General features: G+C 39.5%; 1 long non-coding RNA gene across 1 annotated transcript; it reads right to left on the minus strand.

The window, feature by feature from the left end:
* Nucleotides 1-491: 491 nt before the first annotated feature.
* Nucleotides 492-16,715, minus strand: LOC106887065. The gene is made up of 5 exons (XR_001411792.1): nt 16,665-16,715; nt 12,788-12,872; nt 9,528-9,703; nt 9,260-9,446; nt 492-617 (listed from the first exon to the last, which is right to left on the minus strand). It is a non-coding gene; the product is annotated as an uncharacterized LOC106887065 (long non-coding RNA).
* Nucleotides 16,716-17,448: the final 733 nt, after the last annotated feature.

Below are 17,448 nucleotides of genomic sequence, written 5' to 3' on the forward strand. Positions count from 1 at the left end.
GGGAACTAGCCTACAGCTGTATGGCCACAAGCAAGTCAGCACTCACTGGCCCAGGGACAAGAAACCGCTTCACAGGCTCTCAGGAGTGCTGTGTGCCTTTGCTTTTTATTATTAGGCAGATGCAGAGATAACTAAGGATTAGCCGCATCTAAGCCATAACTAAACCACACCGAGATTTGGAAAGTAGGCTTTCCCCAACCTCCTTGACTGGACCAGCTGAGAAGATGAGCATTTTCTGATGCTCATCTACTTTCTGGTGCTTTCTACCACCACCCGGAATGGAGAGAATTCTTATACCCAGAGTTAAGAGTCCTTGCCCATGGTGTGTGATGTGCTGGATTCAGCCCTCTTTTCTGCCTAAATGCAGCTGAACCCATTTCTTCCCCCTTGTAGGATGGTGCCCAAACCCGTATTTTAGAGTCACTCTGGAGCTTGGTTGTACCTTTTTGACACAGATTTTGAGCTTCACGTGAAGTGGGCCAGCTGAACTGGCTCTGCAGTGGAGGTCAGGGTACCTGCTTGGAGAAGAGCCTAGATCCAGTTGGAAGACACAGCTGCTGTCCCAATGTCCACACCCTAGCTTCCAGCAGATCATGAGGAGCTGACAGGCTGTGCATCTGGAGGAGAGTTAATGAGAAAACTTTAAGTATCAATTTGCAGTTACAACCACAACCTACAAGTGCTTTCCAGGCATCCAAGGAGGGACAATCACTGTTGCCACAACCCACAAAGGGCACGCGAAGAAAAGGTGCGAAGAAAGAGCAGCACCAAACAGGTGATGTTTTTCACTTTTATCCACAAGAGATAGCAAAGAACAGGAAGTATTCACTCTGTGAGGTACCACAGACCGGCCTTAAAGCTGGGCTGAATAATCATCGTGTCATAAACCCTGTCCTGTGATTCGGGACAGCACTTGTGCTGGAGTACACTAAAAACAGCAGGTCTGCAGCATGCCCAGAGAGGCTGACCAGGGCTGCCACAGACTTTGCAGGCTTTCTGATAAGCACACTTATTGTAACACGATTTAAAGTTGACAACGTGTCTAAAAACACACACAATGTCAGAGAAGGAATGAAATGTTGCTTCCCTCTCTCCCCCCCAACCTCATTACAGGCTAAGGAAAAATAATGTATGGAGAATAATACTTCACCATCTAAAGAGTTTTTCTGGTTTCTAAATCTAGTGAAGAGTCATTGTATATTTTGACAGAAAAATGAATCAAAATAATAAAGTGAATACAAAATTATATTGCTGTCAATAATTTAATTTACACAAAATAGCACTGTGACATGGTAATTGTTATATATGATGCAGCATTCAGTATAATATTTGGAGAATGCATTATAGAAAGTCAACATTTAACTACTAAAATCAACTTACATAATCAAAGCTGTCAGGGAATCTTTACAGTTTTATATTAATTTGAATGTAATTTACTATAGAGGTGTCATTCTTAGAGGTGCTTACAATAGTTAATGATCTCTGCATTTCCATTATAAAATCCTATTTTCAAAGGTTTATAACTTGGTCTTAAGAACTCTCAGCCCTCCGGCACATTTTCCTTTTCCTTACAAAAACTATGTTAGACATTTTAAACTTTTCTCTCAGAGCAGAAAGTGTGGTTACTTTCAAAATTCATTTTGAGGATTTGCTAATTTGCTGCTTGCTACCCAGAGATCTCAGAAAAAGAGAGGTTCTTCACAGTAGAAAACATTGCAGTTACATTCTCTCCTTCCACTTTCTTGAGTATTTTACCCCTCACACCATTTTTCTTCCTGAAGCGTGTAAGCATCTTCCAATATTGCATCTGAATCTTCTCTGCATTGTTTCTTCTCTCCTTCCTACATTGCTGCAATCAAGCTTTCTTTCAGGTCCTCTTCTCCATCACAGACTTCGACTCCTAGCTCTTGCAGATGTCCACACTTACCTTGGCAGTTGCAATTTCCACCACATCCATCAGTTATGAGCTCTTTTTTCCCCTACAGACTTTCTCCATCACAGACTTCGACTCCTAGCTCTTGCAGATGTCCACACTTACCTTGGCAGTTGCAATTTCCACCACATCCATCAGTTATGAGCTCTTTTTTCCCCTTTTTTTCAAGCTGCAGCTTTAATTCATTTTTCTAACTCATTAGAAGGCCAACAATTAGTTTTGCTCTAGCAAGTACATTACTCTTCCTGATCTGACAGGTTTGATTCATATCAAACAGTACCCATTGACCCACCTAGACCTGCTCTGTTGGTTATTTGGTGATTTTCAGTTTACCAGCCACAGGAACTACACAGCCCTGGGGCACTAAGTCTGTTTCCCCCTGCCCAGGAGGTAGGACACTGCAAACCAATTGTCCACAAACACACTGTTACAGGTCATTTCCAAAACCAGAACTTGAAAAGCAACTTGTCAGCACAAAGCTATTATCCATAATAATAGCAAAACAAATAATTACCTTGTCCGCTTCAATAGACCTGCTCCAGTTCATGGGTCTAGTTTTCCCAAATCCTGCTCAGATTCACCTTTTTCATCCATGTCAGTTAACGGTCATTTTGAAGCCCCTAGCCCCCAGCTTTCTGTAACTTCAGTGTTACTAGGCCAGACATGTTTGACCCAACATGCACAAGAAAATCTAGATCGTCACTAACATGCAAACATCTAGGCTTACACAGAAGTAGCTTTGTCACTTGTTCAGGATCACTTTATTTTCCGTGCGAGGAGAAGAGCTTTTTAAAGTATTTGTGATGCTCTATTCTAGCTGTTCTGTCTTTATATGGCCCTGGACACTGGGCACTGGACAAAATTAGCCAGTGCCCACACTTAGCCAAAACACTTCCTTCCCTTTTTCTATAATTGCCATTTTTCTTGTTTGAAAAAAAATGAATGCGTTACTTTCTAATAATTCAATGATGTCACAAATAAGATGGGAATCTCCTTTCCCTTATGCATATGTAGCACAGATCTGTAATTTTGGACAAAAAAAAGTATCTGTTGCTTACATATCACATTACTGGAGCTGGAAAGAAAAACTATTTCCCATGTCTTGGTGGTGGACTTGATTCAAGAAAAATGTAGTCCTAGTTAGCCTGGATAGAACTGGTGACTGACTCAGCGAGATGGCTTAACTCTGTAACTAGGGCAGATAACAATGAGAAAGACAACACTGGGTGTATTCTGTTTGATCCTTCAGATTCATAATTTAGTGCTACAAAGGAACTCTAGAAATCCCTTTTTTTTCCCCAGTGGATATTCGGCTGCACACAAGCAGGATGTATGTCTGGGTAAATTATATTCTATAGAAGCATTTGACACACTTCAGATCTTTATTCTGGTTTCGGAAAAAAATACTAGAAGACTGGCTGTAGCAAGGACTACTGGCTGAAAGCTTCTGGATGTTACTTCATCATTTTGTGCATTGAGAAAACAGAACTAGAAGATGAAACTTTAAAATTGTCAGAGAAGTCAGTGACTGTATGCATCTCTTCTCCTGCAGAGCAAATGGGACCTGCCCGGCACAGGACCTTAGAGGATGTTCTTCCAGACTGGATGACAATTGTTGCTTTTTCACTGTCCCTCACAGAAAAATCTACCAGACCGGTTTATCCCCATTCAATATTTTTACTCCTTGAATCTCAATGAAGAGGTTTTCCTCTGATGTAGGTAGTGCTGCCCTCTCTCCCGAGGTTGACGCCCACTTCATTCAAGTATTCCTAGTGCAGCAGGGATGTTAGTGGCTACTGGCTTGCAGCCAACATCCCACACATTTCCTCCACAGCAAAAAAGCCTTAATTCTGACCCACTGCCTTTCAAGTAGATAGTGAAAAAAAAAATGTCACAAAGAGCTTTGCTTTTATCTGTATTTCTCCTTCAGAAAGATCTGAAAAAAACATCAGACATTGTCTTTTTTTTTTTTTTTTTTTTTTTTTTTTTTTTCAAGCCCCACGGACTGTCTGTGAAAAGCTATCGCTCTCTTAAATTCAGGTTATTTTTTGTAAGGAGAGAGATACTGGGAGTTCAGTAGTTATATTTTGCAATGTCAGATAAAAGAAAATAAGTTAAATACCTGACAGTACAAAGTAATTTCTTTTTGTAAGAAATCTAAACTGGATCAAAGCTGTGTTCAGTACTACAGCTTGTTTACAGTGAGCAATTTATCTTCTTCCATTAAAGTGGGCTAACTTCAATAGTTTTTTCTTTTTCAAGGTCCACGGTCAGTAAGGTTGAGGTTTGGTGCTGCTGTTAGAGCCTGAGCCCAAAAAGAAGCTGAAGACATTCAGACGGTGGTGCTTACAGATTTGGGTAAAGGGAGTCTGCAAGCAAAGTCACTGTGGAGGGGTGGACCACATTGCCTGCCATTGTGTCAGAGCACGCACCCAGTGCGTCTCCTTCTCAGCAGCACTTCTGCACACCATTCCTCCTGAATCAGTTCAGCCACCTTCTACTGCAGGAGCCTGCGTTTTTCAGGCAGGGCACTGATAAAAGATCAGAAGGGATGGTAACTTTTGGCTCCCAGCTGAAATTTTCCATCCTCAAGTTATGAAGAACACTGCTGATGTTACCTGATAACTGCGGGGCAGTATGTTCCAAGCCCTGCATGTGAATGGGCAAGAAGAAAATGTACACGCTTACAAACTGGGCACGTTACGGGTCTGGCACAGCCACCACTAATGAATTTGGGTTGTTGACAAACTAAGAAACACATACATATTCACAAAAAGCCAAACACATACACGGTTTCAAGACCACTGCATGGAAAAAAGGGTGTAGTGGAACAAAAGCTGTCCATTTCACAACTCCATTGCACAGAACCCTAAGGGAAGACAGTACCTACAAACAGGTCTTCTATTTGTTAATCTAGGCAAGCAGAGGTGAGGACAGGCACAGTGGTGTTCACAGGGGAATGTGGAGCCCAGGATTACAATGTGATATACTAGGAGGGTTAGAATCAGAAGCCAGTGAGAAGAAAAGGGTTGACAAACAATTTAGTTGATTCCCAATGGTGCTGTTAGAATGAAGGAAAGATAAACTGCCCCTGGCGTTAACAATTTATGTAGTCAGAAATATTAGAGGTAACAGGTTAAGAAATAAATATAAATCAAAAAAATATAGGGAAAGAAAACCCCAAAGACAATAACCATCTGGGAAAAATCACCAAGTGCAAAGTAGATGGCAAAATCTTGTGATACAGGTAGAAAGATAACCTACTTCATTCAGCAAAACAAGAAAGTCTGGATGACTTGAAATAAGAAAGATAATGAAAATGGAAAGAAAGGAATTAATTAAAGAAAACATTACACTGACCTTGCATAAATAAAGTTTCAAAGATTGCACACATGCTAATCTGAGAAGCAGAATGGCTAGAAGTTCCTAGAAGAAATTTCACTCCTTGATATCAAGGATAAAGGTAGAATCTGAATGGAGATTAGAGGTATTTGGTACTGTTCCAGCTGATTATGATCTTGGAAAAATTACATGGAAACCTGTGTTGCAATATACTGAATTTAAGGAGAATTGCAGAATGTACAGATGAACTCAAGGAACAAAACTAAAATAGTAAGAAGAACATAGGTTAAAGTAGAAGCTGCAGAAAACTGACAGCAGGAATGATTTCAGAAAAAAAGAGGATAGGTAAATTGGATAAAACAGAGGAAAAGGCTGGCACCCATCATCACCATGACACTTGCATTACATCTCACTTCCAAGTGCAGAGTCCAATTTGGGAGAAGGCAAGAAGCAGAATATTCTCTTTATAGGGAGAAAAAAAAGGCTTCTTTCTTTCGCAAGTTCCTGTGTCAGTAGCCATTTTATGGGGCTGCCAATCATGGCAAATCAACTGAAAAGCCAGATCATTTTCTAAAGCATCTACCTTCCTAGAGAAAGATTTTAAAGTTGACTGTGTACAATCCAGCTGCTGCTTTTAATCTTTCCCTGACAACAGTAGTTGTTTTATTACTTTGACAGTCATTTTTAGCCTATGAATAGTACCACAGTCCTTGTAAGATAGGAAAAATCTTTTGATCTACAATTTCATAAGGTTTAGCAATGGACAAAGGATTTTTCCGGTATACTTGATCACACACTTGCTGAAGTTTAGGCTTAGAGCCAATAAAGAGGCACTGAGCTACTCATTTTGAGAAACACAAAAATCCTTTTTTATGAATAATGACTGCCAGAAAAAAATTAATTTATTATAAAAATACTACCTATTAATAGAAAATTACGAACAAGATTACTCCTGAAATAACTTTGATACACTGCCAAAATCACTTTTAACTTTCCCACTGTTTCATATGGTATGATCTAGAGGATAGAAAATATGGATGCAAGATAAGCATTGTATATAAACACACAAAAAAAAGAAAGGCATTTCAAGCTGACTGTAATAACTTAGAAAATGGGAGAAGACTCAGGCAGACATGGAGCAGTTTTCCAGCGTAATGACTTGTTCTATTTGCTCTACAAATAAGAATTGTATATTTTGTGCACCCTGAAATACCGTATAAACTCTAATATAAAATATATTTCCAAACAAGAATAAAAAGCCCTTCACCAACTATTGAGTGAAAAAGTAATTGAAAATTATAAAATCTGTAATTTTTTAGTATAGGCTGCAGTACTTTGAGCACTTCCACATATGTTTAACTTCACACACACATGCATCCCATTTTCTTGTCCTATTCACGCTGGAACACATTCTATTTTTCCTTATGTATAAGGAATTAAAACACAAATCCTCTGTGATATTAAAGTGTAAAGACAAAGTTGCTAGGGCGACTATCAATTTAGCAACTGGTCAGCTGAGTATGTCTACCTATGGGAAACATTTAGGTAAGTAGCTAAATTGAAGTCTAACTTCTAAATTAAAAGGGCAGCAGAAGGTATGTATGTATGCATATGTACATACACTTATTTTAAAAAAATATTTATGTGTATATATTTTAGTAACTGAACTGATGAAACTGGACTGAATTTCCTTTGAAAACTGTAAGTCCATTGGGATTGCAAATTTCCATAAACAAATTCCTTTCTAAAAATCTACACCAAGCTCAAAATTTAAATGGAGTAAAAAGAAACAATTCTCTTTCTAGCTGGGTGCAGTTAGAAATCAGTCATCTTGATACTTAAATGAGTTTGATCAGAAGGTAATTAAAGGATGATTAAAGGAAGAACAGGAGTTCCTCCTCCACCCCCTGCACTGTTCAATTGTTCACATATCTGGGGTATTTCTTAAATAAATCTATTTCAGAAGGCAAAAAACATTGGATTTCATACCTTTTGCTAGACAGATTTTGTTTATAATATCTTGAAATTTCCACAGAATTCCCCAAAATCACATTTTCTGGCAAAGTACCAGCCTGACTCCTACAGTCTAACATTCACAACACAAATATTTTTCTTCAGTGTTTTCAGATAAACCACTGCCCTTTGGTTTCATTACAGTCTCTTGACAAAACATTGAGATGTTTCTAAGCAATTATTATAAAACCAGAAGTCCTCCACAAACAGTCAGAACTGACCTCAAGACATCAGTGTTGCAGTGCAAGCAGAGATCTTCACCTGTTTCTCCGTTTTTCCGGATCTCTAACTGAAAGACTTATCCTTGCCCTAAACAGTTATATTTTCAGCCCCACTGTTTTGGGTTAATGCATATCTCTGGGTTCTGCACATGCAAGATTTTTCTTTCCATTCTTTCCTCTGTATTAGGAAGTCTCAGAGGAAAGAATCTGGCCTCTGCTGTTTGTTAATTATGTTCCTACAGAACATCAACCTCCTGCATCAGACCCTCCTGGCCTTACGACCTGCCCAGTGTTTGCCCATTCAGCCCTGTTAACTGAGTTATCCTGCCCTTAGTGACTCTTGGACCTACCCTTTGAGACCTCAGTCCATTAAAGAGGGAAAGATGGACTTACTGCAGGAAACACAAACCCGTGTTTCTGTGTCCTCCCTGCCACATTTTGCAAAGTGCTTAATACAATACCTCGTGCAATAGAAATGAATGAATGTTTGAAAGCATAAGCAGATTTGTGCCCTGATAATCCATGCAAACTGCAGTTCACATAGGTGTCCTCTTCTCCGAGTACTGTAAATAACTAAAAAGAGGTCTGGCTCCAGAACTGGACTATTGAAGCCAGGAGCAATTGCACCCCACAAAATAAGCTGCAGCCGTTGCCTGTTCCCAGCACAGCAGTGCCTGGGGAGTTCCTGCTAACCCAGACCGACAGGGTACAGCTGACAAGCAGATCATTGCATGTACAAGGCATCAGCTCCACAAGGCCTGCAGGAACTTTGTGCAAGTGGGTCTGGTTCCCATTCTTTAGTGGGCGACCCCACCATTCTGCTGTCTGTAGTCATGTTTATTTGACTGACGATTTACGTCTGCAAAAGCATCAACTTCTCAACGAATTATTCATCAAGACTAGCTCCATGCTTTTTGGTTTCCAACACTGACCCAGGATACTTCATCTAATAAATTCAAAGTAGGTATGAATAAACAAATGTGGCATTATATTATGCTCATTAATTATGCACCAAGCTACACAGTGTTAGATGTACGCACAATACTGGGAACTTTCCTGAAAAAAGGAAAGATTATTATCTACAGGATCAAAAATCTCATTTCACTTTTAGCTTCACCTGTTTTGGGTGTTTTGGCTTAAAATGTACTAATAATTTCCAAGTTGTGATTAACTGATTTAGCATATAATATCTCTATATGATATTTCAACGTTCTATGAATTCTACCCAAGAACTAACAGACTAAAGTCTTTCTAGTGCAGTGTTCTATCTCTGTTCATTTGTAAAATACAGCTATTCCTCCATCATTTTGTGTGGGACCAGAGAAACTATACAGAGCTTTTTGCCTTGGACGTAACAGGGGAAGAAAGGAAAAAAAAAGGAAAGTCCCCTTCTCAATAAGGAATAAAGGGCCTGGTCTCTTGGCATCAATACACTCACTCAGATCATTTCTCATAGAAGGAGACAAATGTTGTCTTCTGGATTACAGTCCCAGTTGAAGCTTTTCTGCATATTGGAGCAAATCATGAAAATAAGGCCCTATTAGCAGATAAAGCTTTCCCGGGGACAGAATAGTGACTGGGAAATCATCTGATTTCTGGACAACTAGCATTTCAGCCGTCAGCCCCAAGATAAAAGGAAGAGAGACACCAAGAGACCTGGCACTAGGCTGTGCTCATAGGGGCCCTCCTCCCTGCACTTGCAGGACAGTATCAGTTTTCATTCAGTCTCAACACCCTTACAACCCCTCACCTTCCTCCTTGATGAGACAGTGGCTTCTGCAGCAATCACATTCACACACCTCCTTCTGGGGAGGAAGGATGCTTGTTTTCTACTGGATTCAGTTCCTTTGTCTGAAGTATCAGCCAATATTCAGCACTGCTGTATCAAGGGGTCTGTTGTAAAGTGCCGGTCTGTGTTCTCTCAGTTTCATGGTGATCTAAGAAAGAAATTATGCTGTTGTAAAAAAAGAGTTTAAACAGTCAAAGAAGGACTCCCATGGCAAACAACACTCTTGTACCTCATTATCTGTCACTCTCCCAGCAATCGGTTGTGGTCGGGGTGTTGCAGCATCATTCCAAAAACAGGCATGAGCACCATCAATTCTCTTTTCTTCCCATTCCCATCTTCTCCCTCAAACTGGAAACTGCTTTGTGTTACTGGAGACAAGGAAGCATCTTCCTCTGGTAAGAGATGCTGTTTATATAAGGAAAAGGATGAAAAATCAAAATTATGTCTGTAGCATTTGTATAGGTTTTATATATATATATACACACACGCAGAGCATTTGTAAGGATCTACCTGTTATCCATGATTCTTACATGTAAATAGGAGAACATTTGGTTTGAGGTTTGGGGTAGGTGGTTTCTCATACAAACATATGAGGCTGCATTACAACTACAAATGTTTCTTCTGACCACATAATTCTCTAATAGTATGAAAATATCCGTGCAAACCTTTTTCTGGTGATGTTAACATATCAGTGTTGCTAAATCCAACAGACTGAAGTAGTATCACCTTTGTTAAAACTCATCGATTTTCTATGAACTTCTCTATAGACAGAGAAAATGTCCATATCCCTGAAACTGAGTATCAATGTGAAACAAAACCGACTGTTCAGAAAATTTTCAACAAATGAGGTAATATTGTGATACATATTAAGATCTCACAGAAATTACAACATTTATTGCTACGAAGCTTCCAAAGCAAGCTGGTTATGTAGAGCTGCTGGATTTTCTTTTTCATCAATAAATTTTGAAGGAAATTGCAGAATTGATATTAATCTTGCTCCTTAACACTTCTTGCTGTGAGATTTGCTCACAGTCTATTTAAACTTAATTTAATAAATATCCCTTGAAAGTAGGAGTTTAAAATAACTGAAAGGACCTGAGGCCCCTGTACTGAAAGGTGAAGCTATATTTAGAAACACCTTTGCAGAAAGGGAACACCTCAATAAAAGCTCTGTGTGGCCATTTGTGACAGAGGACTATGTGTCTGCCAGTGCAACCTACATTTTTTACGCTAATGGTACAAGTCAGAATAAATATTATCTCTACTCATGTGACAGACCTTTGATAAAGCAGAATTGGCCTGGTTGATTAGGAGTACGTGTCAAACACAGATAATGGGGGAATCCCTTTCAGCAGCAGCACACAACCTCAGCAACCATAATGAGACCAATTTAACGAGCCTTCTGTTTTACAAGAGATATTAATTGCAGTCCTGTCACATAAGGTCCAATTTAAGATATACATAAAAAGGAGGGAAATTGGATTCCATTCCATTTTTGTCAGGATTATAAATTTTCTTGCAGGATCATGAATCTCCCCACTGCTGATCTAAATACTCTGGGTGGCTGACATGCACTGTGCATGTGACAGCGTGCATTGTTATGAAGGAAGGCTGTTGAGCACTAGAAGAATGTCAGGCTTTTAGCTGCATCTTTCTGCCATTACGATTTTTATTCTACCCTAGGAAATGTTTGTTTGCTTTGTAAAAACACAAAAAGAAGGCACCGTTCCTGTGTATCCATCCACAAAGATGCTTCCTCGTCTCTCATCAGTAGGATCATGATTTTATAAATGCTTCTGCAAGTGCTCCATTTGATACTTCTTCCATGAGGCTCACAGACTTACAGTTAAACATACATCCAAGTGTTGTGCTGGAGTACAAATTGTCTTCATGCGAGTAAATCAGAACTCTCAGTTCAGTGTTTCAATAGTTATACCCTCATCCAATTACTCTTCATAAGAGAATATGTATTCTCTTCATACTCTTCATAAGATAACATGTGTATCTCATAAACTTTGCATTGCCAAAGAGTGTGCTCTCCAGCAGGGCTCCTTCAATGGAGACAGAGGGTGGACCTGCCAGATGACAGATGTTCCTGGCTGCCGCTTGGCAGTGAGGATGCTCTCCCAATCTGCATCCTCACCTGGGAGCCAGAGCAGCTGCAGGCTGGTCACCTGTATGTGGCAGATGCTGAACAGTGTGTGTTTCCCTCATTTGCATTGCGGCACAGAACAAGTCTTAGCCACTAAGTTGCACACCTGCTTGTGTTGAGGATTTACCATTAAGACTAATTCTAACAAGTACGTTGTTACTTCAGCAGACATAATGTGCTTCTGAACCAGATCTAGGTTGCCTTTTAACAATGAGTACACTTGCAATGAAACACAGTGGCTGCAAAGATCTGACTACAATATATTCAGTCCTAAATATTCCCAAATTATATCAAAACGGGAAATACTTGGAGAAATTTAGTCCTTATTTCTAATCCAGCCATCAGGTTATAGGAGTTCAATTTGCTTAAATATACTGCAACATCTGCTTTGCAGACAGCCTTGTTGCTGAAGAGCTGAAACTTAAAGCTGTTTGTAATCCTAAACTTCTTGCCTTGGCAATGCCAAGAACTCCAAAAACATAACATGTACAACCTGTGAATGTACCCAGTACCTTGGTTGTCAAAAGGTTAATTTTTTTTCTCCTGACTGAGAAGGAAACAGGTGGGAAAAAAAGGCAAAGATGGGCTAATTTTTTCTACAAAATATGTTAATTGGATTCTTTTATTTCTCAGCGAGGAACAAGGACACTCGTAAAGATAAATAGACTTTTGGGACTATTTAGCACTTATATAGGACTTTTACATGCTACCCTGAGACACTGTCTCAGACAGTTTAGGACATCATAACAACAGAGAGTCTAAAGCTGCTTGCTTATGAGAGTCTCGACAAGACCTGGCTCACCAGCAGAGTGGTTACCTTAAGGGACTTCAGGTGACGTGTCAGGCAGCTTCTAAGGAAACTTTCCTTTCATATGTTGGTGCCTGCAGTAAAGTCTACCATTTTCTGCACAAAGTCTGCATATTCAGGAAACACGGTACTGAAATTCAGCCAGCTATACACACACTGCAGAATTCAAATCATGGTGTAAGTCTGTCAGCCAAGTGAAACAAATCTTTAAAAACACACGCTTTTTAAAGTCTTGTCTTATTCGGACACATCTCTGAGTGACAGTGGTTACTAAATCGCATCATCAAGAAGAGACTCAGGGCCAAATTTGGCCCAAAGATGGAGATATGTACTAACCAGGATTCTCAGAAGTATCTTAGACTCTTAATTCATATTTCAGAAGTCCCAGGTAGGGTTTATCTGCATTTTAGGAACCTCAATAACTTTACAAATCCTGTCCAAAGAGTTTGATTTGCTTCTGAAAAGAGGTGCTTTAAAAATTATAAATATGTAATTCACTGTAATAGAACCTCAGCACGTACTCCCATACCTGTTGGGTCAGAAAGCAAGTCTGACACTGGAAAGAGCAGCTCTTTATGGCTTATATGGAAATTCTGAGATCATTCCAGGTGACCCTGTGCGGAAATAAAAGGACCAAAAGAGTTTTTGTAGGCAGTATTTTCTGATCGTAAGAAAAAAGCCAAATTACACAGATGTGAGAACATTCACTGGCAAAATTATTGAATAATCATTTCATGATTTGGGGTTTTTGTTTTTTAAGATTTTCATTAATGGAAAATAATGATATGGTAAGACAGTAATTTCATACTCTGCACCCTGACAATATCTTTGCTGAGATTATTAATTTCATTTTTCTGAAAAGTACCATGTACATATAAGCTACTTAATCAAATACAGGAAGTTATCTTCTAGCAACCCCCTTCCACATTCTGAACATGAGAGAGCACACTAGAATATTGATAGCCCAATGAAATATTTTAATGCTGGAAAATATATTAGTTTTCCCTAATTACAATGACTCATGAAGGAAGAGAAAAAAGAAAAGAATTAATATATTAACTAATTTTGATTGTCTTTTGTATTGTCACATCGTGAGCAAATAAGAGCTCCACATATGTAAAAGCAGCGTTTGCTTTCTGCTGCAGGCAGATCACATACCCACTGAGCTAGGATGGATCCTTTGCTGTGACCTCTGTGAAAGTTGTCCCCGCTCCCCCGCAGTTAACATGTTCTGAAGATCACCCTTTGTCTCAGTGCCTCTGGTCACTGACTAGCAATGGCCCCTACCACATTGGAATTAATCAAACAAACTGTTCCAAACTTTAATCTTTTATACAGCTTCAGTGCAACAGTGTCATCTCATGAGTCCCATATTTGTACACATTCAGCACAAGAAATATATGTGTGACATATTGCTTTGACTGTGATTAACATCTCAATTGATATTTTCACCTTGTTCCACAATAGCTGCTTCCTAAACCAAGCACCTATGAGTAAATAATAGCAAGGACAGATCTGTCCTCTTCTGCTGAATTCCAATGACCATGATAAAATTTGGGAGTCTCCAGAAAACAAGCTTTCCAGTATACAGGAAAACTAAATTTCCAAACCACCACCAACAGACCTGCCAGACAAACATCTAGAGTTCTTGGGACCAGTATTAAAATGCCACAAAGTGGTGTTCCCCCACTCCATAGCCTGGGCAAGGAATGTGGAGGGGGAAGTTGACAGATGCATCCTAGCATTTTTGTATGGCTTTTCAGGAAATCTGATACACCTCAGGTGAGGACATACCTGGCATCCTCTTGACCCTTCAGTGTGCTCTCTCTGCATGGCACCAGCTCTCTGGGACTCTACAAACAGCAAAAGCTCCCAGGAGCCCCTGATGCTAGGTGCCAACTGCAACAGATGAAAACACCTATTTATTGGTTTATAAACCCCAGCCTTCTAGTAAACATCCCAAATCCACAGTTCAGTCCAAACCCTTCCTTTCTTTATAAAGTTATAGATAATGGCTAGTGTCCAGGTCAGCAGTGCAGAACAGGTCTGAGATACCCTGGGGTATGAGATTTCGCATGAGTTGGGCAGTGTGTGTGAAAAGTGTTGTTAGCTAGTCTCCTCTCGGCTACCGTTAGAGGAAGGTGCTTGTTATTCCTGGGGAAATTAGAATACTTTAAGCTCACAAAGTATTTAAAATGCAACTACTTCAAAAAGACAGGCTACAACTGAAGTTTTCGGCAGTGGCTTTCAGAACCCCACCCTCAGCAAAGCAGAAAGAAAAGAAATGGGAGCTCAGCATTTCTCACAAAATAGGGCTGTGTAAAACCCCCAGGCCAAAAATACTTTTCAGAGATCCTCGGAGAGCATAAAAGATCAAAACTTCAACCTCAGCCCCGTGTATCTGAATTGCTAATAGATGCTCAGTACTGTCTCCATCTGCAGCATCACACAATGAGGATTAGAGGTAATCATGTTTTTAAGGAAAGGGAGTGTTTCCCATTGCCAGAAGCATCCTCAAGACTCAGACTTAAAATTATGATATAGCACTTTCTGTCTTGCCCTGAACAAGGTTTTGCAGCCACCAGTTTATGAACAGCTGCACCAATACTGCGCTGTTCTTATGTGCTAAATAACAATGGGACATTGCAAAACTACAAAGGCTTGTCCTGTCCATTTAACCAGCATGTCACATGGAGACAAAGCATAATGCAGCCCTCTGAAAAGTCCACCCACAAACTTCATTTCACACTATAGAATGAGGCACTTGAGTTCTCTGTCTTCCTCCTCTCTCACAAGTTCACACGACAGCAACTTAAACATTTTGGAGACTGCAGAATACAGCCTTCCAAAAAGTTGCCTGCTTAAAGAAAATGGTAATTCTAAATATTTCAGTCTACCTTGCTACCTCTTTCTTTTTCAAAACTGTTGTATTCAGTTTGGCTTAAAATGTAAATAAAACAATAAAACAGAGCAGTTGCTATTGAAGAGAAAACCCACTTCATGTTATTAAAACCTAACACTACACAATTTGAATCCACAGCACTTTGAAGTGAATACAAAATGTTATTACTAGAAATATAAGGTTTTTCATTACTGAAACATACTGCCTTGAATTGCAAGAAAAAGTTTAAAAAACACTGTGGTATTAATTATCAAACAGGAGATACTGATTTTATCAATTTAAACTACAACAAAACGTCCATTATACTGACACAGTGGTACCAAAAAGGACAGCCCCCTCTCCCCGCAGGCACACACATGCTCACATACAACCACAGGCTCATCTTACCCAAAGTTGGCAAAACAGCCATGCAGCTCCAAAAGGAGGGGCTAAAAGAGCAATAAACCCAAATATTAACTGTCAGAAAAAGACATTCCTCAGCAAAGCTATATTTGGAAGACAGTGTCATGTTGTTACCATGACATATTGATGGGACCACACAACAAAGGTAGTGTCACAGCAAAAAGAAATTAAAAGGAAAGAACAGTGAAGAGGATTTAAAACTATTTTAGGAGTCTATTTTCCTGAAGCAGAGTGGTAGGAATTAGCGAGGACTGTAGTTAAGCAATCAAATATTCCTGGAAGAAGCCCTTTATATAAACAATTGAATCATTCCTTTTTGGTTTTACTCAGATTTTATAAGCTCCAAAATAACCCTTTTAAGCATTTAATTTTTTAATTAATTAATTCTCTGCACTGGGAACTACAACAAACTTGGAACAGCTTTCTTAAATGAGGAAACAGCTGATGGCTCAGGTTTCCAAACACTGCTCATCCCAGCATTTCTGAGAATTCATTGATGAACTTCCCCATACGGCAGAATCTCAGCACTGTAAACTATGGACATTTACATTTGGTTTTAACAGCCCCGAAAAAATGGAAAATATCCTTCTGCAAAGCAAAAGGAGACTGACAGCTTTATGTTAAAATGGCATGCAAACAACTAATCTGATCCTGCAACACACTAAACATTTTCATCTGTCATAAGTTCAAGGTGCTGGCAGAGTGGATCCAAGGGCATAAATTAGGGACTTTTGCCTGAATACACTTCTTCTGGATGTTATGCCAACAGCCATTATACTCAGAAATTTCTTTAGCTAAGCACAATCAGTTCAAAACGTGGTATTTCCAGTAACAGTCTGAAGAAGACTAACATCAGTTAGCAGTCCTGCTAAGTCACCTGTATTGATGCTAAGGGCCCTGTTTTGGTCACTGTGTTTAAGCAGAGGAGGTGTTCCTCTGATTTTACAAGGGTATTTGCCAGGTTAAGGACTGCAAGATTCAACAGGCAATCCAGTCCTCACAATTAGGAGAAAGAACCTATTTAAATGCTGTAGTTAAATGAGGCCTTTAAGACCCAACTCTCTAATATGCAGGTGACCACAAAGAAATTACGGTAACAAACCTTGTGCAGACACAACTGGAGCAGGATGCGGCCCTCAGAGCCAGCTGAAAGTTGCAGAGAGCCAGATGGGAGATCTTCCAGATGACATAATCACACACTGCCCTCAAGAAAAGAAAAAACAAAGAAAATGTTGAGGTTGCCAGGTGCAACTCCAAGCAGGTGCCAGTCTTCCTTAGTTGAAGTCCTTGAACAAAACTGCAGGAATGAAAAACAGTTTACCTAGGTGCTTCTGAAAAATTAAGCTAGAATATTGTGATGGGAGCGGGATAAATGGCATTTCTGTTGCCTTCTTAGGAATTCTTTTGAAAAAAACAATGGTAAAATAAATCAACAAGTTAATCACCACTGACTGACTTTCTTCATGATTACATGACCCACACAATTCAAGAAGGGAAAGTGTTCCTCTGCAAACAGGCTGTTAAGACACTACCTTGCAAATAAGAACTCTCCCTCTTTATTGTAACGGGTCTTGACATTGACATTGTCATGTTAATTTGGCAAATTCAATCCCAGTATTTGCTTGAATTGAAGCAGCAAAAAGATACCAACACCAACCACCAGCTAAGTCCATGAAACACAAAGGCTGCCCTTTTATGGTCAGTTGTACTCCCTGTACTTTTCTTCCTTTTAGCAAAATTAATGGTCAGATCCAGAAAAAGGCAGCCTGGCTAAACTGCAAGTTACCTTCTTGTTTAGAAGAAAAAGAGGAGACTTTGGGGGAAAAAACCCATACTGATTCATTTGACAGATCATGTTTCTCAAAGAAAGCAAGCTAAAATTTTAT

The sequence above is a fragment of the Calidris pugnax genome, unplaced genomic scaffold (genome assembly GCF_001431845.1).
Source record: "Calidris pugnax isolate Ruff unplaced genomic scaffold, ASM143184v1 scaffold39, whole genome shotgun sequence".
In the NCBI taxonomy this organism is placed as follows: Eukaryota; Metazoa; Chordata; class Aves; order Charadriiformes; family Scolopacidae; genus Calidris; species Calidris pugnax.